The 24,401-nt window shown below is 39.8% G+C and overlaps 1 long non-coding RNA gene across 4 annotated transcripts in view; it reads left to right on the top strand.

Annotated features, from left to right (window-relative positions):
- LOC137232677 (uncharacterized) overlaps positions 1-24,401 on the top strand; it is a 920,890-nt gene that overhangs the window by 611,983 nt on the left and 284,506 nt on the right. For all 4 annotated transcript variants that reach the window (XR_010947135.1, XR_010947134.1, XR_010947132.1 and 1 more), the window contains one exon: positions 2,250-2,357. This is a non-coding gene — a long non-coding RNA (uncharacterized lncRNA). The remainder of the gene's footprint in view (positions 1-2,249; positions 2,358-24,401) is intronic.

The raw sequence follows: 24,401 nt of genomic DNA, 5'->3' as shown, positions 1-24,401 counted from the left end.
ATCCTAAAATTCACACGGAATCTCAAGGGACCCTAAATAGCCAAAACAATCTTGAAAAAGTACAAAACTGCAGGGCTCATACTTCCTTATCTCACAACCTACTGCAAAGCTGCAGTAATCAAAAGAGTGTGGTACTGCCATAATGGCAACCACAGAGATCAGTGGAATGGAATGGAATGGAATAGAACAGAATAGAGAGCCCAGAAATAAACCCTTGCATATACGGCCAAATGATCTCTGACAGAGCTGCCAAGATCAGGCAATGGGAAAGGACAGTCTTTTCAACAAATGATTCTGGGAAAAGTGGATATCCACATGCAAAAGAATGAAGTTGGATACTTACCTAATACCATATAAAAAATTAATTTTAAATGGATCAAAGACTTGAATGTAAGACCTAAAACTATAAAACCGAAGAAAACATAGGGCAAAATCTTCATGACTTTGGATTTGGAAAAGTTTTCTTGGATATGACACTAAGAGCACAGGCAACCAAAGAAAAAATAGACAAATTGGACTTCATGAAAAATTTAAAAATTTGTGTAACAGAAGCTGATATCAATAGAGTAAAAAGGGAACTCAAAGAATGAGGTAAAATATTTGCAAATCAATTATCTGATAAGGGATTAATATCCAGAATATATAGAGAACTCCTAAAATTCAACAACAAAAATACTTTCTTCAAAACTGGGCAGGACTTCCCTGGTGGCTCAGTGGTTTAGAATCCGCCTGCCAATGCAGGGGACATGGGTTCGAGCCCTGGTCTGGGAAGATCCCACATGCCGCGGAGCAGTTAAGCCCCTGCGGCACAACTACTGAAGCCTGTGCGCCTAGAGCCCGTGCTCCGCAACAAGAGAAGCCACCGCAATGAGAACCCCGTGTACCGCAACGAAGAGTAGCCCCCGCTCACCACAACTAGAGAAAGCCCACGTGCAGCAATGAAGACCCAACGCAGCCAAAAATAAATAAATTAGAAAAAAAAAAAAAGCTGGGCAAAGGATCTGAAAAGATATTTCTTCAAAGAAGGTATACAAATGGCCAATAAGTACATGAAAAAATGGTCAAAATTACTGATCTTTAGGAAAATGCAAATCAAAACTACATTGAGATACCCTTATACCCATTAGTATGACTACTATCAAAAAAATAAAAATAAGTGTTGGTAAGAATGCAGTGAAATTGGAACCCTTGTGTGCTGTAGGTAGGAACATACAATGGGTACAGCTGCTATGGAAAATGGTATGGCAGTTCCTCAAAAAATTATAAATAGAATTACTATATGATCCAGCAAGTATAATTCTGGGTATATACCCAAAAGAACTAAAAGCAAGATCTTAAAGAGGTATTTGTACATTCATGTTTATAGCAGCATGACTCACAATAGGTAAAATGTGGAACGAATGGACAAGCAAAATATGGTATATGCACACATTGTAATATTATTCAGCATTAAAACGGAAGGAAATTCTAACATACGATACAACATGGATGAACATTGAGGACATTATGCTAATAAATAGGCCAGTCACAGAAAGACAAATGCTATACAATTCCACTTATATGAGTGAGATAGAGTTGTCAAAAGCAGAGAGACAGAAAGTAGAATGGTGAGTGCCAGTTGCTAGGGGAGGGAGAAAAGAGGAATTATTATTTAATGGATATAGTGTGTCAGTTTTGGAAGACGAAAAGAGCTATGGAGATGTATGGTGGTGATGGTTGCACAGCATTATAAAAGTATTTGATACACTTGAATTGTACACTTAAAAATGGCTAAGGTAGTAAATTTTATGGTATATGTATCACAATAAAAAAAGTAGAAACGAAAAGATCACGTGGAGATCTGGGTACAAAGCAGATTCCGGTTCAGCAGGTGGGGTGGGGCCCAAGATTCTGCATTTCCAACAAGTTCTCAGGTGATGCAGGTGCTGCTGGTCCATGGACCACACTATGAGTAGCAAGGAATTAGAGCCCATGAGAGAAGAACGCTCACCATCTCCCGTAACACTGCTGGATGGTCATGAGAGATGAAGCGAATGAAAAGCAATGAGAAGGGTTTGCTGGGCTGGTGAAAGCGGGACTGAATGAGCAGGCTCAGCTCGGCTGTGCGGGGAAGGCCTCCCCGCTTTGTCCGTGCTGTTCCCGGTGCTGGGCGTGGCCCACTTAGACACAGCTGTGTGTGTCTGTGTATTGTCAACACCTGCAGGCAGACAACTCCTCAGTCTTCGCTGTTTCCTCACGGTCTCTTTTAGGAAGCCCACACTAGTGAGAAAACTCAGGAAGCGGGTCCTGCGGAAGGATTAAACCCAGTCTTCCTTCTCCGTGCTCCGGAGTTGAGGTGGAGAGCAGAATCGAGACAGGTAGGACATTTTTCAACAATATTCTTTTAAAAAAGTAAGGTCTTGGCTGTGTATGACTTATGCTTCCCTTCCTTTTCAGTCATTTCATTTTTCAAGGTACTTTCACATCTCTTGTTCTCACGGTTGGTTTTTTTGTTATTAAACTCTAAAGGTGTTCACATGCAGTACCTAGGTATGGTGTTTTGCATTCTCATCTGAAATGAAATGTTGGTGTCCCTGCAGTCTTAGAACACAAGGTAGTGAATGTTTTCTCCTCTATCTTTCTGTTGTTTTTCACATAAGGACACGCTGTGCTCATTACAGCCTCAGAGTAATCAAGTTCTGCAGGCCTCTCATGGCCTCCAGCCTGACTAAGTAGTCAGGAGAGTGGACTGACTTCCTGTGAAGGTTCCTGGTTAGTGCCTATGCTTAAAAGATTGGCTGTGAGGGATTAAGCTTTTTTTTTGGATTAATTTTGGTTTTTTTTCTTTTTCTTTTTTTTTTTTTGCTGGGTGTAAAATGTATTGAACTGTTATTATAGTAAATATTTTATGTAAACTATTCTCACGTTCCTGTAAAGCAGGGCAAAGTGATAGTAAAAGTACAAGTAGGCAAGGTATATATTAACATTTTAATATATTCATCACTGTCGATGTTTTTGTTATCAGTTTCAAGACGGACTGATAGAGTTACTGACTGAACTTTATGATCTAATCCTCAGGGATGCAATGCCTGAGTGAATTTGGGTTTAAGTGATTTAATGAAAAATGAATTTTTAAGGAAAATGATGGCAGGTAATAAATGAGCTACTTCCCACCTGCTTCTGATATACAACCCAATGGTAGTTCTATTCAGTTAAGCAAAAGATAGATCACTTTAGCCACACCAGAAATAACCTTCCCTGAACTTTGTGAATGGCAATTGGAGAAAGTAGCCCAAGGTCCCTTGAAGTTCCTCACAAAGATTTTGTCTAAAGTGAGATTTTAAAAGTGGAAGGGACTTGGATATTTAAAAACAGAGATGCTTATTAATATGAAGGAGTTAGACTGCAAGAAATTTCCAGATTAACTCGTGCTTAGTCAAAGTGAAAATTAGGAATTTTGACTCTTGGTGATGCTACTGCTTAAAAGGAAGGTTTGGTATGTTTCTTTTTTATGTCCAGGGGTTCATTGCCTTGGACACTTCACTTGTGTAATTGGGGGCAGCCAAGTCTTTGAAACACAATGGCTGAGGAAAGGGTTCAGCTGTCTTTACCTGATACGAGTTATGTCAAGATGTATTCAGTCAGCTACCAAATGTTTCAGTGCTTATTGTATCTCAGGCACTCAACTAATCACTACTGAAGCAACGGTGAACAAATCGCCCATGCCCTCTATGGTTATAGTTCTGTTTGGGGAGCTGGATGATAAACATATACGGGTGTGAATATTGATGGGGTAAATGCCATGAAAGAAATAGAGAGAGGGGCGTGATAGGGAATAATGGAGGAGAGAAGCTCTTCTGGCTAAGAGCTAGGAGGGCACTGAGATGGTGGATGCACTGCGGAGCTGGAGTTCTCAGAGACCCCTCTCCAGCCCTGCCTCCATCTCTTACTCTGGGCACCCACTTTGAAGAGATTGCCAGCAGAATAAAAAACCAGAGTTTTGGGATCTCCCCAAGGTGTCAGTTATTGAGCCAGTGACACCTTCACACAGTGGGTCTCAAACTTGGTTGAACTTGGCAATCACATAGGGAGTTTGAAAAATAACTGATAACTGACTCCCACCCCCAAAGCGTCTGCTATAATTGGCATGGCGGGCTGCCTGGAGAGTTTGAAAAGCTCCCCAGGTGTTGCTCCTGTAAAGCATGGTTGGGGAACTCTTCGGGCAGAGATTCTCAAGCACTCAAGTGCATCAGCATCACCTGGAGGGCTTATTAAACCACGGATTGCTGGACCCACCCACAGATTTCTGATTTAGTGGGTGTGGGATGGAGCTCAAGAATTTAGCGTTCTCACAAGCTCCCAGGTGATGCTGCTGCTCGTCCAAGTACTGCATTTTGAGAGCTCTTCCTATAATGCATAAAATCAGGTTACTTGCTGGAAGAGTGGCATCTAGTTGAGTAAAATTAAAATCCTGACACTCAACACAGTGTGCTTCCTCCTCACCCCTCTCCCCTTGGAGAGAAACACAGTACTAGTTAAAAGTCCCCACTTCTATTTTCAAAATATTAATTTTACTTCCTGTTCTTCCACCATTCTTTGCGACATAAGAAAGTAGAGAACAAAGACTGTTCCCCCGGTGTGAGACCATTTTGCCTTTTGTGTCTTAGTACCCAGCAGTTAGTTTAATCAGAATTTAATTACCCAGGTAGAAATCAGGTAATTTTGTAGCAGAGTTTATTAAATTCCTCTCCTGGTGTTCCCTACCACTTTCCTTTCCAACTTTTCCGTCTCAGGTGATGTTATAAAATATCTAGGCTTCATGCTACCCTTGGAAATCTCAGCCAGGTAATCCTCCCTAAGTGGTGTTTTCTGTGAACTTGTTAACGTATGACTTAAATAGTGATGAATGGTAGAGACTTACATGAAGAGGAAGAAACCAGCTATGAGGACTGAAGAGCCTATGGGGGAAGAAATTAGGCTTTCTTCACCTTTTGAAGATGGAAAAATGATTTAAAAGTTCTGTTTGAGAACTCTGTTCCGGGTGATATACCAGCTCAAGGAAAATAATCAACTTCTGGGCTCCTTACCTGAAATCTGGGGATGCATCACGTACCTGGATCCAGGGGCTCACACAGTCTCTCACCACCCTCAGGCTTGGCTTTTTCTGTGTTGTCTTCAGTCGCCCATTAGACTCTTCCACAGGGGTGGCAAAGATGGTGCCCACCAGCCTCTGCTTTTATTCTACCAGTTACATCCCAGGGGAAAGCAGGTGCCTTTGTCTCAGTGACTCCAGCACAATTCTCAAGGCTGAGTCAGGTGGCACACTCTGTTCCTTAACTAGTCACTGTATGCTGTTGACATGGAGGGCATCCTGACTGAGATGAGGACTAAGGTTGCCACTAAAGTAGAGATGAAGGGAGAGCAAAAGGCATTCAAGGCTGGCATAGGGGGAGAGGAAAAGAAAGAGTGTAACACATGGGGAATATTCACGATACTTAACCTCGATAGCATGGGAACTGTCCAATGGGAACAAAGGTCTGTGGGGCTCTGGGGGACCCAGCAGAGAGAGTTGCTGGATCAGGGGATATCCTGGGGCTCTCAGGGGTAGGGATAGGAGAAGCTAGGAGTGACAGCAATTTACCAGCCACTATGCAAGTATTTCAATCTTTTACCAACCAGTGTTGCTGTTATTGTGTATAACACCAAATACCAACTCTGGTACATAGTCAAAATAAGAGTCCATGCTGTAGGGCAGAAAGAACCCAAGAACACTCTCAGAAATCCTTTTGAATAACTGTGCAGTAAAAGTACCTTGAACTTGGAGACCATTTATTTTTTACTTTTAAAGTTCATTTGCATATTAAGTGTGTTTTTAAAAGTGAGTGAGTGAACAAACATCACCTGAGTGCAAGAAGCCAGCAGTGGACTACTGAATGTGTAGAAGAAATTCAAGTCTCACATTCACCCAAATTTTGTATTCTAGTTTTTACTGTGTATTTACTCTCCTTACTGAAATAATATTTTAAGTGTTACACTAGGAATAATGTAGTTTTATACTTGTAGGTTATTGGCAAAATGTTGTTTTATTGAATCTACCCATTTGTGACAATTGAGTCAAATTAGAGCAAATTAAACATCACACAACACAACAGGTTCAGTGTTCAGACAATTTCCTTCTGTGTCTTGGTGCCACGTCTTTCAAGAGTCCAGAATCGTGTAATTATATAAGTATAGATGACGACTGTATTTTTTATTGTATTATAAACTTCAGTAAGTTTGAGTTTCAAAAACTCATCACCGAAGAGCAGTGCTCCCAAGTAGTGCCCACAGGTGATCAAGCACAATTTTCAGCCTCCAGTGGCCATTCTAAACACATTTTCAAGGGGTACTTGTATTATTGGTAGATTGAAAGGTCTCTGTTGTGGTCAACCTCTTTGATCACCTCTGGGAAATACTCATCAAAGGAATTTTTGGGTGAAGAAAAATGGTGAATGGTAGAGGCCTTATTTTACCACGAATACTATAATTTTATATAACTAATTTACATAAAGGAACTGGATTTTGTGGTAAGAACACACATCAAACTAGTTTGTGGGCATCAAAAAAGTCCCAAGTGGCCGCTCTGCTGGATACTTTTAGTTCTGTCACTGCCACTGATTCGAGTTTAATCTGTTCTCATGGAAGTGGTTTGTCTAATATGGGTTGACGCTATGACCATTGACTTTCTTGAATTCCAAAGTACATTTTCCAATCAGTCACTGCAAATTAATATTTTGAGTCTTTGAGCTTGTTCTTCCTTATACATACGCATACACTCGAAAGAAAAAACAAAAAATAGACTGGCACAGAAAAGCAGTATTTTGCCTGTTGTGTAAGGATTGAGTAAGGTTTGTGAGGCTTTGTAAAGCAACGTACTGGAGTGATTTTTATTCTCTAACTTTGTAAGAAATGACACATTTATTTCACTAAACCAATATTCAACTCCTCTGAGTGCCTAGTTTCCCTGGCTAGTGGGAAATTTAGTTTTAATCATTATTGGGGTTCCTTGTCCCTTAGAGCTATCTAAAGGTCCCAGAATCTTATATTTTCCACTTTGAGACCCTGTGGGCACCAAAGTTTTTCTGTATGAATATCTGTCCTTTTATCTTCTTCACCCCACTGCAAAGAATCTCTTCCATTTCGTGGGGGAATCTTTCCTCCTCTCCTTATCTCTATCCTCTCTTTCCCGCTGGCTCAGTTAACATAATCACCCTCAACATTTCCTTTTTTTTGCGGGATGGGGGACAAAAGTGAGCTGCTGTTGTCACTCGCCAACACATCTACTCCTGAGGTAAAGGAATAAAAATGTCAGACTTCTTAAATGGGCAGGGCTTCATGCAGAAAGAGCAAAATCAAATTAATAACTTTCAGAAATTATTCTGAGTATAAAAATTCAAAATTCTTTTTCCCATGAATATTCTTGCAAAATCAAACCTCTGAGTAGCTGTGCTGTGTATTTTGGTTCGCTTTATGTAGCCTTAGGATTCCAAATTCTTCCCCAGGGCACATGTATTATAGCTGGAGAAATAGGGGCATAAATTCTCATTTGATTCTTCAAAACCATATGGGTTGGTAGCCATTATCTCCCTTTCACAGGTGAGAAAACTGAGGCTGAAATAATTTGGGACCTATGCTAGGTTAGTGATTGATTCATTCGGCAGATTCTTTGAGTATTATGTGCCAGACACTGTTCTAGCTACTAGGGATACATTTGTGAAGTAGAATGACCAGCTCTCTTCTCGTGGGGAGCTTCTATTGCAGTTGGGAGGGTAGAAAACAGGGGAAAAGCAAGCAGTGAATAAATAATTTCATATTATGGTAATATGAATAGTTAAGAATTATTGAGTTGTCAGTTTTTGCCAGTCCCAGGTATAAATGCTTAACATGTATTATCATCTAATCCTTAAAAAAAAAAAAAAATCCTTTGCAGTAGGGAATGTTTTACTGTTTTAGATGAGGAAACTAAGGGAGGCCCAGAGAGGTTAAGTGACTTGTACATAGTAAGCAATGGATTCAATCCCATGACTATATCATGCTGAAAGTAAAAGAGGTCGTGGGGTGGCGGAGGGATGGAGGGGGGTCCTTTCATAACGTTGTGACTGGCCTCTCTGGAGTTACATGTGAGCTGAGAGCTGAAATGAACGGTGAAGATAGCAATGAAAACATTTGAGAGGAGGAGTGTTCCTGTGCGAAGCCCCTGGGGTAGGGTGGGACCGGTTGAGAGGTCCATGTCTATTGGAGCCCTAAATTCAGTGATCTCTCTGCCTTATAAAGGGAAATCACTAACTGTGGGGCCTCTAGCAAATCAAAAACAAAGCCTTTGTTACAAAAGGACTGCAATGGCTAACAGAGGTTTTTAACCTGCTTTCTGAGCACCCAGTAGGTGTTAAGGTTTCCTCAACAGCCTCGTTCAATTCTCAGTTTAGGTGGCTAGCCGAGGACACCAGGGGTATCCAGAAGTTCACATTTTCTCTCAGTAATCGCCTTCATAAACATGGGCCAATTTTTCTGATCCTTTCTAGCTCTTAGTTTTGAATCAGAATGATATTTTAGAAATAGCTGTTCCTAGTCTGTTGCTGAAGAACTTTCCTTTCTGTTTTTTGAAGTTTGGAGAACAGATTTCTATTTTGTCTCCTAGATTTATCCTGGTTAGCTAAAGTTGTCAGCAGCCACCTGACCTCTTCACCTTTGTGAGAAGTCTTTCAAGTATAGTAACAGTGTGATGGATGGTCTTCTCCCTAGATGGAGGATTGGTGTTTGTCAAAGTGCTATGTTTCTGAAAGCACAGGAGCGCGATTTCCCAACCTGGGAGGTTAGGCATCCCCAAAAGATATTTTGGTTCCAAGGTTGAGCGGTAATATCCATGGACTGGGTCATTTCACTTCCTAAATTGTTTATCCCGGAGGTAACCAGAATTACCTATTTCCCAGCTGTGCCAAGTAATTGAAGAGTATTCAATTATTTCTTCAGTCACCAGTGTATGGAGAGAATATTGTATAATGTCTGCTGAGCCCTATTCCTAGTTCTGCCTTGAACCAGCAAGGTAACCATCACTAAGTGAACTTGCATCTCTGAAACCATTTTTACATCTATGAAATGAAGGGTTATGGAATGGGAGAAACTGAAGTAGTTAAGGTCCAGTTTACTGACTCCTTGAATATTTCAACACCTGGCTGCTTAACGTACTTTGCATTCCAGAGAATGGGAATGACACCAGGCAAAGCAATGCTTTTGTTACTAGTTATGCCCTTGGCCCCCCAAACCGCGTGGAATTGTAGTTGTAGCTCCTCGGTTGCCTCCTGCCCTGTTGACCTGACAGGTGCTGCTTTCACGCATGCTCATGCCTAGCTGGGTCTACAAGCAACGCAAGTCTAAGAAGTCAGCTGGTGACTTTCCCCCAAGTTCACGTTGATGCTTAATCCTCTGGCCTTACCACTCTAGTGCCAAGAACAGCCCTGCTAGTAAGAGCACATCTTCCTATGAGACAAATCACGCCCAAGAAAAGAAGTCCTGGAGCATGAGGGGATATATCTCAACGCCCAGAATCTCTCAGCCCCTGAGGGATATTTTTTGTTTCTTTGTTTTTGTTTTTTTGGGTGGTGGGCAGGTTCTGATAGCTCAAAAGCAGAGGCACAGCCTTCTTATCTTGCCACAGGAAAACAAAATACCAGGAGTGGACCTTCTCAACTAACTTGTTACTCCAGTAAATACCTAAAGGGAATTTCCCCCAAGCAGGCCTATTTATGTATTTCTGCAAAAGTTCTAATACCCTAGAAAATACAGCCTCATGAATGCCTCTGAACTTGATCAATCAATGCCCATTGTCCTGTCATTGTGTTGGTGGAAAACATAAATGACTGAGGGTAGGAATAGAGAAGGGCTGTGTCCTACCAGAGACAAGAAGTGGGTCAAACTATTTGCTGTCTAAGGCATCTTCCACTGGCAATTTGTGACTTAAGCTAAAGGTCACAAACCAAGACATGCAGGTAGCCTCTAGAGCCTGGGAATGGCCCTTAGTCAGCCAGGAAACGGGGACCTCAGTTCTACATCGCAAGGAGCTTAATTCTGCAGCAACCTGAATGAGCAGGAACACAGATTCTTCCCTCAAACGTCCAGAAAGAAATATAGCTCTGCCAATAGCCTGATCTTTAGCATGGTGAGATCCATACCAACTTCTGACCTGTGGAACTCTAAGATTATAAATTTGTGTTGTTTTAAGCCACTAAGTTTGTGGTAGTATATTACAGCAGCAAAGGAAAACTACTACCTTCAGAGAAGAGGACATCAAAACACTTATTTAATTATTAAGAAGGGAAATAATAGCAACAAAAATGTGGTAAGACATCATGGTGTCTGAGTTAATTTCCTTTTCTGTCAGGGAAGGCAGGTCGAGGAGTTGGTGCACAAATGAGATTTCAGCACTCAGCGTGAATGTCTACTCTGAATCCCATTGACAAAGGTGCATTGAGGCATCATCACCAGACACATTCTCTCCTTCTTTCCCTCTGGAGCTGGGTAAACATCTCCTTACTTCTGTGTCTCTAACCCTGCTGAGCCAAACCTAAGTAGGATTTCTTTAAACAGTGTCAGCAACAATTTTGCCTTTGGGAAGTAATTCTTTGAAGTTATGGTTTGCTTCTGAAAGCATTAATGCATAATAGAGGACATCAACATTTGAATTTTACCACTTTTGAGTAGAGTTGAAGAGGTTATTAGCCCTAGCCCCCAAAATATCAATTTGAAGTAAAATTACAGTGGGGGCATGAGTTACAAAGAAATGAAATGTCCAGTTCATCATGCTGATTCAGAAGAAAAGTGTACAGGATTTCTACAGTTTGCTTTGGACCTAGTGGAAAGACCTCATTGTTACTTCCTAAAACAGCCTGCTATCTGATAAGTGGCGCCGTTGATGTCACTTTGTAAGCATTTTGTTTATTTCTGGAAGTAGAAGCAGTAGGAAAAACAGCTAAGCCCTTTAGAGAATGAAGACTTGAAATGGAAAGTTCAGTTCAGTCCTTAGTGGCAGGCTTCCTCTAAAAGTTGTTTGAAGAGGTCTCTCACTTATAAATAAACAACTTGGAATCTGATCCTACTGTTGACTGACTTTCCACGAGGAACTTCAACTGCTCACATTCTGTAGGGGATTAATAAAACCAACTGCTGGGATCCAAGTTGTCAGTTTCCTCTTTGGAAGTCTGACTGCTGATTTTCTACTCTTCCCCCTGTGAGTGATGTACAGGATGAGTGACAAAGGATGGGAGCGCTGTGGTGACTGCTTCCCTGCAGTGACAGACATGGCATGGCTGGGCTCCAGGGCTCCTTATCACACTTGCTGAGGCCCAGCAGCCAGGTCTCAGGATGCGATAGAGACAAGCCATTTTTTCTGTGCTACGATAGGACAACAAGGCAAAGGAGAATAATTATTTAATAACCATAGTGCTTAATAAAAAGTAGAGCATCATAGAATTAGCAGGGAGCTTGGAAGTTTTCAAGTCCAGCCCATAGTACAAGGAAGAAAACTCTTCAGAGTATTCCCGAAAGGTAGGATTGAACTTCACAGGGACAGAGGCTTGTCACCCTTCAGAAAGCTGTATTTGTTAGAAATCAAATGAGGATGTTTCATCTGAGTTATATGTTGGATTTTAGTTGATTAAAAGCTGTGACTTCCAGTGTCCTGAATACTTGTGACAATTTGTATAAGTGAGATATCAACCTTCTGTTTTAGCCAGTCTGCATTCTTGTAAGCATTATTTTAGCTCACCATAAAGACTACAAGGTTTCAGCAGTTACAGTTTATCAAAAGTATTGTGGGTGCTCATTGGGGACAATTTTGCTCCTCATGTGACATTTGGCAGTGTTTGGAGACAGTTTTTACAACTAGTGTGGGGATGCTACTAGCGTCTAGTAGATAAGAGATTAAAGATGGCCCGAAATGTGAATAGTGACAAGCTTGAGAAATTGTGCTTTAAGGTCATATTCCCCTAATTTGGGAGAAAGGAAAATTCAATTCTATACAGCTATTCTGCTGTATAATGTTAAGCAAAAAGTTTGACCTTTCTAAACCCAGGGGGTTTCTCATTTGAAAATAAGCTGTTGAATCGGGTTCAATTCAGTGCATCAAAATATAGGTGCCTATTATGTACCTATCACCATGCTAACCTGAAACATAGAAAAGTTCCTTCCCCTTCAGAAAGGTGTGATGATCTGAGTCAGCTGTAGTCACTATAATGCTGTGTAATAAATCACATGAAATTTGACTGACTCACAACGCCATCATACATTCTCAATTGTGAATTTTCAGATTGGCTGGGCTTCGTCAGATGTGGGTTTGGCTTGTCTCCTCGCTAGGGTCCTGTTCTGATGCTCCATGTGACTTTCATCCTTCTAGAGCAGGGTCCTCTCATAGAGATGGCAGAAAGCACAGAGCGGCAAATAGAAACATCCAATACCTATTAAGACCTGAGCTCAAAACTGCGTAACTATCCTTCTCAAGTACATTATTTTAGCCAAAGCGTGTTGTATGGCTAAAACCAGAATCAAAGAGGTAATGAAATATGCTCTACTTCTAGTGGGAAAAAATTGAAAAATCACATGTCAAAGGGCATGAACATAAGAAAATGTGAGAATTAGGAACAATAATGCTATCTATACAGAGAGAACTTCTAACTTAAATGTGCAGTAGTTTTAAGGCTATTTTTTGTCTGTCATCTCTTGAGATTTTTGATTTATTAAGTTGAATTCAATAATTTCTCTTCATTTAAAGTTAAACTTAAGCAAAATATCCAATTTGCCTTCCAAGATCCACCTAAACTTCCTCTGCAACCATTTCTTTTCATACAAAGACCTTCCAGCCAATTTTCTGTCCCCAACTTTATTTGGCCTGATTATTACTTCCACCATGGAGGCTTGCTACAGAAAGGGGTAGAACTTGACTGCTGCAGAAGATAATTTATGATTCCCTGGCTGTGGAAGGAAAAAGAACAGATGGTGAGCATCATCAGTACCATACAGTGTGTCAGCTGAGTGATATGTCAGATGTTCTTCCTCCCAGTTAGTCTTCCTTGAATTTGAGCACCCTTCTATTTCATAAATGGTTCTGTAAAATGTTTTGAAGAATCCTCTAATACTCTGACCATGGGCTAGATGCTTTACAATCTTTACCTCTTTGCCTAATGCCGATGCTAAATCTAAGTACACAGATCTGATTTTAAAATATGTATCGTTTTATCATAAATGGGTGTTAGATTTTGTCACAAGCATTTTCTGCATCTATTGAGATGATCATATGGTTTTTGGTCTTCAGTTAGTTAATGTGGTGTATCACATTGATTGATTTGCATATATTGAAGAACGCTTGCATCCCTGGGATAAATCCCACTTGATCATGGTGTATGATCCTTTTAATGTACTGTTGGATTTGGTTTGCTGGTATTTTGTTGAGGATTTTTGCATCTATGTTCATCAGTGATATTGGCCTGTAATTTTCTTTCTTTGTGACATCTTTGTCTGGTTTGGGTATCAGGGTGATGGTGACATCATAGAATGAGTTTAGGAGTGTTCCTTAAATAAATTTTAAAAATACGTATCGTATAAATGTTTGTTTTGTAAATGCATATAGTATCTCCAGAAGGGAACTCGTGAATTGGTTAATGGTTGTACCAGAAAGAAGGGTTGAGTGGCTATGAGATACAGGAAAGAAGAAGAATTTGTTTTATGAATCCTCTCTTTTACCTCATATATTTTGTATTATGAGCATATATTACCTCTTCAAAATATTCTAATAAAATGAAGGAGGACACTAATATCCACATTTTACAATTAGGAAAACTGAGTAAGTTATTTTCCTATTGGGAACTTCAAGCCTGTAATCCTAGAAAAGTTTCAGAGCTGACATTTGAATACAAGTCTCTGTAACTCTACAAAAGCTGAAGTTTTTATCCTGCTGTAAAGTGAGTTCTCAAAGTTTTTTTGAAGATGGATAGATGTGCACAGTTTTGACTTACTGTTTAGGAGACGTGCATTTTAGTCAATAATGTCTCCATTAACAACATCATCAAGTTTCTGCTTGCCAGGAGTTCTGTTTGACAGGCTCTACAAAGCCTATTAAGCAGGCTAGATTATGATGATCTCCCACCTCAGTGTGGAGTCATCAAGGCATAAAAGTCAGCACAGTATATGAAGTCATCCACTCAGCAAAGCTGAGAAGTCTAGTTTACCAACTCTTGAATTTTTATCCTCTTTGCCTATGAAAACAACTAGTAATGACATTTGCCTATTAAAACAACTAGTAATGACAACTATTGATCACTTGCGTCTTGTGGGGATGAAATTTCCTAAAGAATTCTACTAAGCCCAGCTAACCCCTGAAGACTCTTTATTTTTCCTAACAGTAGGAAATGAGAGTTTGAGAACTCAAAAGAAAGATGTCACTAAAGGACAAAAGTTCCCCAGAGTTCATGAACTGATTTTGCACCAAATATCCATGCAATCTACTTTGCCCAGAAACACGTTATGAGGTAAAGATTATTAAGTAAACTAAGTTAGAGGAATGGGCAGTGATTTGTCCTCCTGAGAGCATTTGCCCTGCTGTGGAACAGGCATTTATAAAGCCAGTTATCTTTCATAACGGTTGTTGATTGGTTTTCAAGAGGAACTTCTATCAACACTTGCAGTTTTCCTTTAAACCCCTGGAGGTTTGGGGCATTTTGTTCATGTTTGTTTTTTTGCTTTAATCCATCTTTATGGATAAGAGAGGACATGATATCATGGATAAATCATGGACTACGAATTGGGCCCCTGGGACTTATATCCCTGTTCTTCATCCAGGCTGCCGTGTGACTCTCACTAAGACTTTTCTCCCTTCACCTCAGTTTCCCAGGTCAAAGAAGAACCAGACTATTCTCTGTAAGATCTCTTCTATCCAGCGTATGATAATCTCATGATTTCTTTTTCAGGATATGGTAACTAAAGACCATGTTTCTTGCCTGAACTAAAGTTGTCTGTTCGCATTTTCTTTGGGATTTTATTTCCCTGCGCTGTGTGTCTCCTCCTTTTCCCTGCTTCCTCCTAAGTATATACTCTACAGCAAAGGCTGTTGGTATCATCCAGCTACCAACTAGGGCAGGAGGGTACAGTAGAAAAAACAGCAGATTTGGAGTCCGTCAGGAGCTGGTTTTATTTCCTCATGTTTCATGCGTTGCATGATCTTAAATAAATCACTCCACTTCATGAACAGGATGGCAGAATGACCTAGATAATCTAGGTAATTTCTCCTCAGCTTTAAAAGAGTTATTCTAAACCCTGCTCAAGTAGCAGTATACACTGTTGCTTCCCCTGAACCCCTTACACAAGCCTAGGTAATTTTATAGAGTGCATGTTTTTCTCTCTTGATTTCAATTTATGTATCAAATAGCAAAAAAAGGAAACCCACCATGTAGTTCCTCCACCCTGAAATGTTAACTTTTTTCACTGTCCCGTGGATTCTGGTTTGGGTTGGGCTAGGGATCTGATTCACTGTAATATTCAGTGGGAGAGGAAACTTTTGTTTAGAACTTTCTACCTAGCCCTGTCAAATCACTGTATGAGCATCTCGTTTATTGTAAGGAGAATATATTTTTTGTCAATAAGGTGAACCCATCTCTAGCTTTGCCTCCTTTAAGAACACAGTAAGACAGAAGAGCAATTTTGCAAAAATTTTTTGAGATCCACAGTAATACATTGTGATTTATTCATGCACAAATATGTACACAACTGAAATATTTTACAAAACAATGAATATTGTTATACGTACAATTCCTATATATATAGAATATATATTCATATATATATATATATTTATACATATATATGTGTATATATTCTAATTTCTTTTAAAAATACCCACACAAGTCATAACCTACTAAACTGATTTCACAGCCCTCTAATGGATCTTGACCTGCTGTTTTGGAAAACAGTCACAGCCAATTTACCATTTAGTCGGGATGACCTAGGGACCCGAAACCATCCTGGCTAAGCTTTCAGCAAAGAAGTAAATAGTATCTTTTAAATAGTATATACTTGATTGAGTGTGGTACAGCGAAGAATTTCTCAAATGGTGGTACCCCATCATCCTCACGCATAGGGAAGTTGTGTCAAAGCCGTGCAGTATCTTATTAGGGTTGTCACTCTGCTCTATGATACATGTTTTCAAGGTGTTTCTTGTTGTAAGAATGACATATCATGTAACAACAAGAAAATTCACCATCCTGAAAGAGCTTCATTGCTTAGGTGGCTTGAGGCCCTCCAGGCACACTGCCCCATATCCCTATGTTATGGCAACTCCACGTGGAGACACATACAGCACTGGTCCAGAGAGAAGATGACTGACGTTCTGACAAACTAGCTGGGAGACAGTTAGGCAAATCATTTAATCCCACTGCAGATTAGTACCCAGTGGTAAAACAAAGCAGCTGGAATAAGGTCTTTCACTGAAGCCCTTTGGCATACATGTTTATCAACTTGAAGCTTTCAGCTGGCTTCTAGAAACCAACCATATTTCCCTCCCTTCCTTCCTTCCTTCCTTCCTTCCTTCCTTCCTTCCTTCCTTCCTTCCTTCCTTCCTTCCTCCCTTCCTCCCTTCCTTCCTTCCTCCCTCCCTCCCTCCTTCCCTCCCTCCCTCCTTCCGTCTCTCTCTATTCAGATAAAATTGGTATATAACATTATAAAAGTTTCAGGTAGCATGGATATATATATACACTACCAAACGTAAAATAGATAGCTAGTGGGAAGCAGCCACATAGCACAGGGAGATCAGCTCGGTGCTTTGTGACCAACTAGAGGGGTGGGATAGGGAGGGTGGGAGGCAAGGAGACCTAAGAGGGAAGAGATATGGGAACATATGTATATGTATAACTGATTCACTTTGTTATAAAGCAGAAACTAACACACCATTGTAAAGCAATTATACTCCAATAAAGATGGTAAAAAAAAGTTTCAGGTGTACATCATTATGATTTGACACCCATGTTCATTACAAAATGATCATCACCAAAAGTGTAGTTATCCATCCTTCACCATACAGTTGACCCCCTTCACCCATTTTGCTCACCCCCTAACTCCCTTCCCCTGTGGTAACTATCAGTCTATTCTGTGTCTATGAGTTTGTTTTTGTTTTGTTTATTTGTTGATTTTAGATTTCACATATAAACAAAATCATGATTTTTGTCTTTAAGCTTCTGACTTACTTCATTTAAGATAATACCCGTTAGGTCCATCCATGTAGTCCCAAATAGCATGACTTCATTCTTTTTACAGATGAGTAGCACTCCATTGTGTATATGTAACAAAAAGCTTTAGCCATTTATTGGTGAACATTTACGTTCCTTACATATCTTGTCTACTGTAAATAATGATGGAATGAACACAGGGTTGCAAATATCTTTTCAAATTAGTGTTTTTGTTTTTTTCAGATGTTTACCCAGGAGTGACATTGCTGGACCATATGGTAGTTGTATTTTTAATTTTTTGAGGAACCTCCATACTGTTTTCCATAGTGGCTGTACCAATTTACATTCCCACCAACAATACACCAATGTTCCCTTTTCTCCACATCTTCACCAACACTAGTTATTTGTTTTCTTTGAAAGGTGTGAAGTGATATCTCATTGTGGTTTTGATTTGCATTTCCCTGATGATTAGTGATGTTGAGCATCTTTTCATGTATCTGTTGACCTTCTCTAAGTCTTCTATGTAAAGATGTCTATACTGGTCCTCTGTTGTTTGTGTTTTTGATATTGAGTTGTATGAGTTCTTTGTATATTTTGGATAATAACCCCTTATCAGATACTTAGTTTGCAAGAATCTTCTCCCACTCAGTAGGCTGCCTTTTCATTTTGTCAGTAATTTCCTTTGCTGTGCAAAAGCCTTTTAGTTTGATGTAATCCCATTTGTTTACTTTTGCTTTTGGTTCCCTTACTTAGGAGACAGATCCAAAAAATATTGCTAAGACATATCAGAGAACATACTCCCTATATTTTCTTCTATGAATTTTATGGTTTCAAGTCTTACATTCAAGTCTTTAATCCATTTTGAGTTTATCTTTGTGTACAGTGAGAGAAAGTAGTCCAGTTTGGTTCTTTCACATATAGCTGTCTAGTTTTCTTGACACCATTTATTGAAGAGGCTGCCTTTTCCCCATTGTATATTTTTGCCTCCTTTGTTGTAGATTAATTGCCCATGCAAATATAGATTTATTTCTGAGTTATCTATTCTGTTCCATTGACCTGTGTGTCTGTATTATGCCAGTACCACACTGTTTCGATTACTGTAGCTTTGAAGTATAGTTTGAAATCAGGGAGCATGATACCTTCAGCTTTGGTCTTCTTTCTCAAGATAGTTTTGGCTCTTTTGAGTCTTTTGTGGTTCCATACAGATTAAAATTATTTGTTCTACTTATGTGAAAAATGCCATTGGAATTTTTTTTTTAACATCTTTATTGGAGTATAATTGCTTTAGGGATTGCATCTGTAGATTGCTTTGGATAGTGTGGACATTTTAACAGTATTAATTCTTCCCATCCATAAGTGCAGAATATCTTTCCATTTATTTGTGTCTTCATTAATTTACTTCATCAGTCTTTTAGAGTTTTCACTGTACAGGTCTGTCACTTCCTTGTTTAAATTTATTCCTAGGGATTTTATTCTTTTTGATGCATTTGTAAATGAGACTGTTAATTTATCTTCCTGATAGTTCATTATTAGTGTATAGAAATGTGAGCAATTTCTGTATATTGATTGTGTATTCTGAGACCATAGTGAATTCATTTATCAGTTCTAACAGTTTATTAATTTTCAGTGATATCTTTAGACTTTTCTCTATAAAGTATCATGACATCTGCAAATAGTGACAATTTTGCTTCTTTATTTCCAGTGTGGATACCTTTTGTTTCTTTTTCTTGCCTAATTGCTCTGGCCAGGACTTCCAAAACTATGTTGAATAAAAGTTGAATAAAACTATGTTGAGTAAAACTATGTTGAATAAGAGTGGGCATTCCTATCTTGTTCCTGGCCTTAGAGGAGAATATTTCAGCTTTTCGCTGTTGAGTATGATGTTAACTGTGGGGTTGTCATATATAGCCTCTATTATGTTGAGGTATGTTCCCTCTGTACCCACTTTGTTGGGAGTTTTTATCATATTTGGATGTTGAATGTTGTCAAATGCTTTTTCTGCATCTTTTGAGATGATCTTATGATTTTTATCCCTCATCTATGTTCATTGAGCATACTGTCTGTAATTTTCTTTTTGTGTGGTGTCCTTGTATGGTTTTGGTATGAGGCCAGGTAATGCTGACGTCATTAAATGGAGTAAGTTTGTGTGAGAGGGCTTCAGAAGCAGAGTCTCTGTTTCCTGGAGCCAACTGGCTCTCCCAGATCTAAGTCCAAGTGGTCTTCAAAGCCAGTTGTTTTGGGGTCTTGACTTTCTGGTGCAGGTCCCTTGACGTGGGGTGCCCAATGTGGGACTTGAACCCCTTGCTCCTCAGGGAGGAGCTCCATTTTTGTGATGTCCTTTCCACTTGTCAGCACGCAGCGGGTGGGAGCCCTGGCAAGGCTGTGTCTCTGTCCCTCCCACCTGTTTCAACAAGGCTTTTTTTTTTTTGTTGAAGAGCTCTTCTACTAGTCTTGAGGTCTTATTTTAGAGAGAATTGTTATGTAGGTAGTTTGTAGTTTTGGTGTGTCTGTGGGAGGAGGTGAGCTCAGGATATCCCGCTCCTATCTTGAAATCTCTCACCAGCCATCTTTTGAGATCTCTCTTAAGCCAAAATTCTCATCATTTTTGTACATGGAAGTTATTTCCTTTGCCTCTGTTATTAAGATTTCGGACAGAAGAAATCTTTTCAGATAGATTAGTATTTGCAAAAATGAAGTAGAGGATTCAGGATATGCATAGTGATTTTAAAACTGTAGAAGCACAATGATTCATGGAAAGTAGTTTAGATTTGGGAGTCAAAATAGGGTTTCGACTCCTAGAGTTTTCTCAGCATTTTTCAAATACTCTATGTCATTATCTATCTCCTACTGGAAGATATGACTTGGGTTGCCTTGGGTTTTGGAATTACTTTATTAAAAATCTTAACTTTTTAAGAAAAATTCCCACTGCCATGGGAATATTTTCAAGGTATATCACTGACTGACAGGAGCAAGTCACAGAGTTGTAAGTATAGGCGACCCAGTGTATGAAAGAGGAAATTGTATATGCATGCACTTGTGTATGTGTAGTATTCTAATTACATTGATTGAAACATAAAATTACTTTAGGAGACAGAAGTAGAACACATTTGGGGAGGGTGAGAAAAACCTTTTACCTGTCTTTTGTGGCATTATTTGAAATTTTTACAATGAGTATATTCTACTTTTGTAACTTAAAATTTGAATCTCAAAATCAGTGGGGAAAATGTATGATTCATTAATGGATGATGGGATAAACTGGCTTGCATTTAGAAAAGCAGGTTTAATTACTACCTCACACCATACAGAATGACACATTCACCTAGAATAATAATTATTCAGTACTTATGCTGTGCCCGTCACTATGCTCAGATTTTTCTATGTACTGGTTAATTTTCACAACGAAGAGAATGTGCAGGGCTGACCGTTCCATTTCATAAGAGTGAATCTAAGAAAGGATACGTATGGTAGAGCTGGATCTACAGTGCACATGCTCCTTTCTCTTTGTGCTTGCCTACATCTGTGCTGGCTTGCATTTCTCTTAAGTATGTAAGAAAAATATAAAGCAGTTTTGAATGAAATACAATACATCCTACTGAGTTTTTTTTTTTTTTTTTTTTTTTTTGCGGTACGCGGGCCTCTCACTGTTGTGGCCTCTCCCGTTGCGGAGCACAGGCTCCGGATGCGCAGGCTCAGCGGCCATGGCTCATGGGCCTAGCCGCTCCGCGGCATGTGGGATCCTCCCGGACTGGGGCACGAACCCGTGTCCCCTGCATCGGCAGGCGGACTCTCAACCACTGCGCCACCAGGGAAGCCCCTACTGAGTTTTTTTTAATGACCTGGGAAGAATTCTTAAACTTCCTTAGAAAAGATAAGAACGAGAAAAATGAAGCTCATACTGTTTTCCTCATACTCTGACCTTGCTGGTGGAGTGTAATGTATTTGAAATCGTCTGGGACTCAGTGACAGAAGATTCTGATTACCAGAGTCTCCAAGTGGGAGATCTAAATTTGATTCTGATTTTGAAGCCTTCAATCATGGAGTTATGACATGAAATCAGAATGCAAGCTCATGCAGTGTTCTGCAAATAATCCTGTAATTACATCTTCCAAGCTCTTTTAAACTATGATTGTTTTCCCATGTGGTGACTTGTACTAGCCAGCATACCCAAATTATTTAGTTTTTTATTATAAAAGTAATGTGTGCTCAAAGTTAGGTGTTTTGATAAGTATAGTTACTATCAACTTTCAAAGCAGAGGGACTTACTTTTAAATGTCTGGCTCTACCATTAGTTAAAAATTGAGGGTGGCAGGGACCAGGCCTATGATAGTTGTTTATCACTACCTCCAGAGCCAGGATTATAGTAGTTGTTAAAAAAAATTAAAGTGAAAAATTAGATGACACTTTTTGCCTTGCTTTTTACCCTGGCAATATACCAATCATAAGTCTATAAGAAATAGTTTAGTTACATCTGTAATGTCTTTATTATCTCTAAGAAATTATTTACAACCCTCATGTTAGACAGTTAACACCAAAAACTAATGTCCTTTTTCTGCCTTGCCTGCTCATGGCATAGTTAATACTTTCCCCTCAGTTTGGAGAATTGTATATCTAATTAAGAGAGATCAGAAGGTAATGAAAACAAAACTATAAATCTGAAAATGGGATCAATCTCTACAAATCTTACCCACTCACCCCTGTGATCTCAGTGGTAACTTCTATGAGACCAGGATCTCTATTTTATGCACAGTGTACTTCAAACTTGCCTAGCACATAGGGGTAAATTGGACATTGTTGACCCTAAAAAGGAAATTAAAAACCAATTGTGCCTTACATTCCTTACCTAAAAGTAGGCGTAGTTCTTCATAATCATACCTAAATTTCTAATAAAGAGGTTGTCAAATGAGATAATGAATGGGTGAAGTCCTTTGAAAAGGAATGCAACTTTGCAAAAAGTCGTGTAAGCAGGCTTGGAGCCTTTTCTAATAACCTCAACCCCATAGCCAAAGACACAGGCTTGTCTGTCGGGTACTTAGTGCTGTGCCCCAGAAAGTGAGAGAATTTCTCTGGCTACCATATCTTGCTTCCATTTTGAGCCCCCTCAACTCAGATTTTGTGACCCGGTTTCTTTCCTGAAGTCTGTGTCTCCCTCCCTCAGCCCTTTGTCTTGGTAAGACATTAGCTCTGGTACAAGTTGAATTCCAGTTCCTCCCCCCCTTCACCTATTAACAGTTTATCTCTGACAACACTCCCTTCCTCTTTAGCCTGTGCTTCATTACAGCTGCACCCAGGCCAGCACCCCAGACTCCCACAAAGTATAATAAATTGTTATTAAACTGGGTCCTCCACCAAAACTCTAGGGGTAATGTTTAAAATCTATTTGTCAGTGCAGAGACATTGCACAGAAGACAATACAAAGAATAATATCAATTCCACTGGGCCTTTCTTGCAGTGCTGGTCTAGCAGCTCTAGATATTGAATCAACATGCATGACAACTTGCGGGGCCTCCCGTTGTTTCTGTTAACCATAAAGGTCTGATTGACCTGGAACTTGAGCACTGACTTTAGGGGTAGGACACAAAAGATTCATTTACCTCTGAATACTTTTTGACACCACTTTTTCTGGCACTGTTACATTTTTGCCACTAAAAGATCCCACAGGTCTTGAAATAAGAAGTTAAGGATTCTGCCTTTCACCTTTCGTAGCCAAGTGCCTTCATTTGATTTTAAGCTTAAGACATGCAATGATGATTCTTGGCAGCAACGTTACAAAAATTTATTTTTGACCTGTTCCACTAATTATGTGTGTCATAACTTAAAAGTACAGGCCTTAAAGTGGTTTTGCTTTTCTATGGATGCCTTGCCTGAGCCTTGGTTTTATCATCCATAAAATAAGGATACAGACTACCACCAAAATTTACAGAGGGTTTGCTATACTAGGTCCTTGCTCAGCACTTTACAACAAAGGTAATTCTAGCTAGAATTAGAAGGACTTGTCTCGTGAGGTCATTATTGCCCCTGCTGACAGAAGGGACAGGGATGACATGGGCTAGGAGGCAGGGTTTGGCTTACCTCTTTAACACTATTATCAAGTCTCCTGACTCTCAGAGCAAAGATGTATGATCTTCAAGTAGCAAGGGTGGACTTTTTAAAGAAACAAGGGCGATAGGGAGAGGTAGGGAAAGCAGTCGTTATTTTCCATTTATAATTGTGTTCGGGGGGCCGATTCTCATTCCTTCCCTCATCCCTGTCCAAATGCGCATTCCTACTTCTTCCATGCCCTCCAAACACAGTCCTGGTACAACAGTGAGCATCATTTGAGAGGCCCATACAACACAGAGTTTTTTCCTGAAGCTCCAGTATTGATGGGTGAAAACACACAACCCTCATATTTTTTGGAATTATCTGGTTTTGATCTGAACCAGAAACTAAAACTGACCCGACCTATTTGTTGACCTTTTTCTTCTTGAACACATAGGAGCCTGTATTTATATTTTTATTAAAGATGGAAATCTCTCCTCAGAGTAAATCGAATGCAGCATTAACCTGATTATCCTGGACTTTGAAAGTTTTCTCAGAGCTTTGAAGTTTAAGTGCAAATCGACACACAGACTGTAGCCGGCTCCGCTCCAGGAAAGCTATTTCCTGGAGGAAGAAGCATCACATGTATTAAGAGGAAGATGATGCTCACAGTACTAATATAGCAAGGCGACTTAAGGGATCCAAAGCTCTCTTACTGCTGCTTGCTTTCTGCAATGAACAGTACAGTAGTTCACAATAAAATACATTGCTCTATGGAGAACCCTTTGATAATGATGTGGTCCACAGTATATGTAGATATCTACAGAGGTGTGGTCACAACCTCAGGATGTAACCCTTATTTGAAAATGGGGTCTTTGCAGATGTAATTAGTTAAGCTAAGTTGAGGTCAGACTGTATTAGGGTGGGCCCTAAATCCTAATGACTGATGGTATTTTAAGAGGAAGAAAGGCACACAGAGATATAAATCGGGAGGAAGGCCATGTGAAGATGGTGGCAGAGTTTGCAGTGATGCCCCTGCAAGGCAAAGGATGCCGAGGATTGCCTGAAGCCACCAGAAGCTAGGAAGTGACAAGGATGGTTGCTTCCCTAGAGCCTTCAGAGGGAGTATGGCCCTCACAACATCTGGATTTTGGACTTTTA

Source organism: Pseudorca crassidens, chromosome 10 (genome assembly GCF_039906515.1).
Source record: "Pseudorca crassidens isolate mPseCra1 chromosome 10, mPseCra1.hap1, whole genome shotgun sequence".
In the NCBI taxonomy this organism is placed as follows: Eukaryota; Metazoa; Chordata; class Mammalia; order Artiodactyla; family Delphinidae; genus Pseudorca; species Pseudorca crassidens.
The sequence above is the reverse complement of the archived record's forward strand: the minus strand, read 5'-3'. Positions and strand labels throughout refer to the sequence as shown.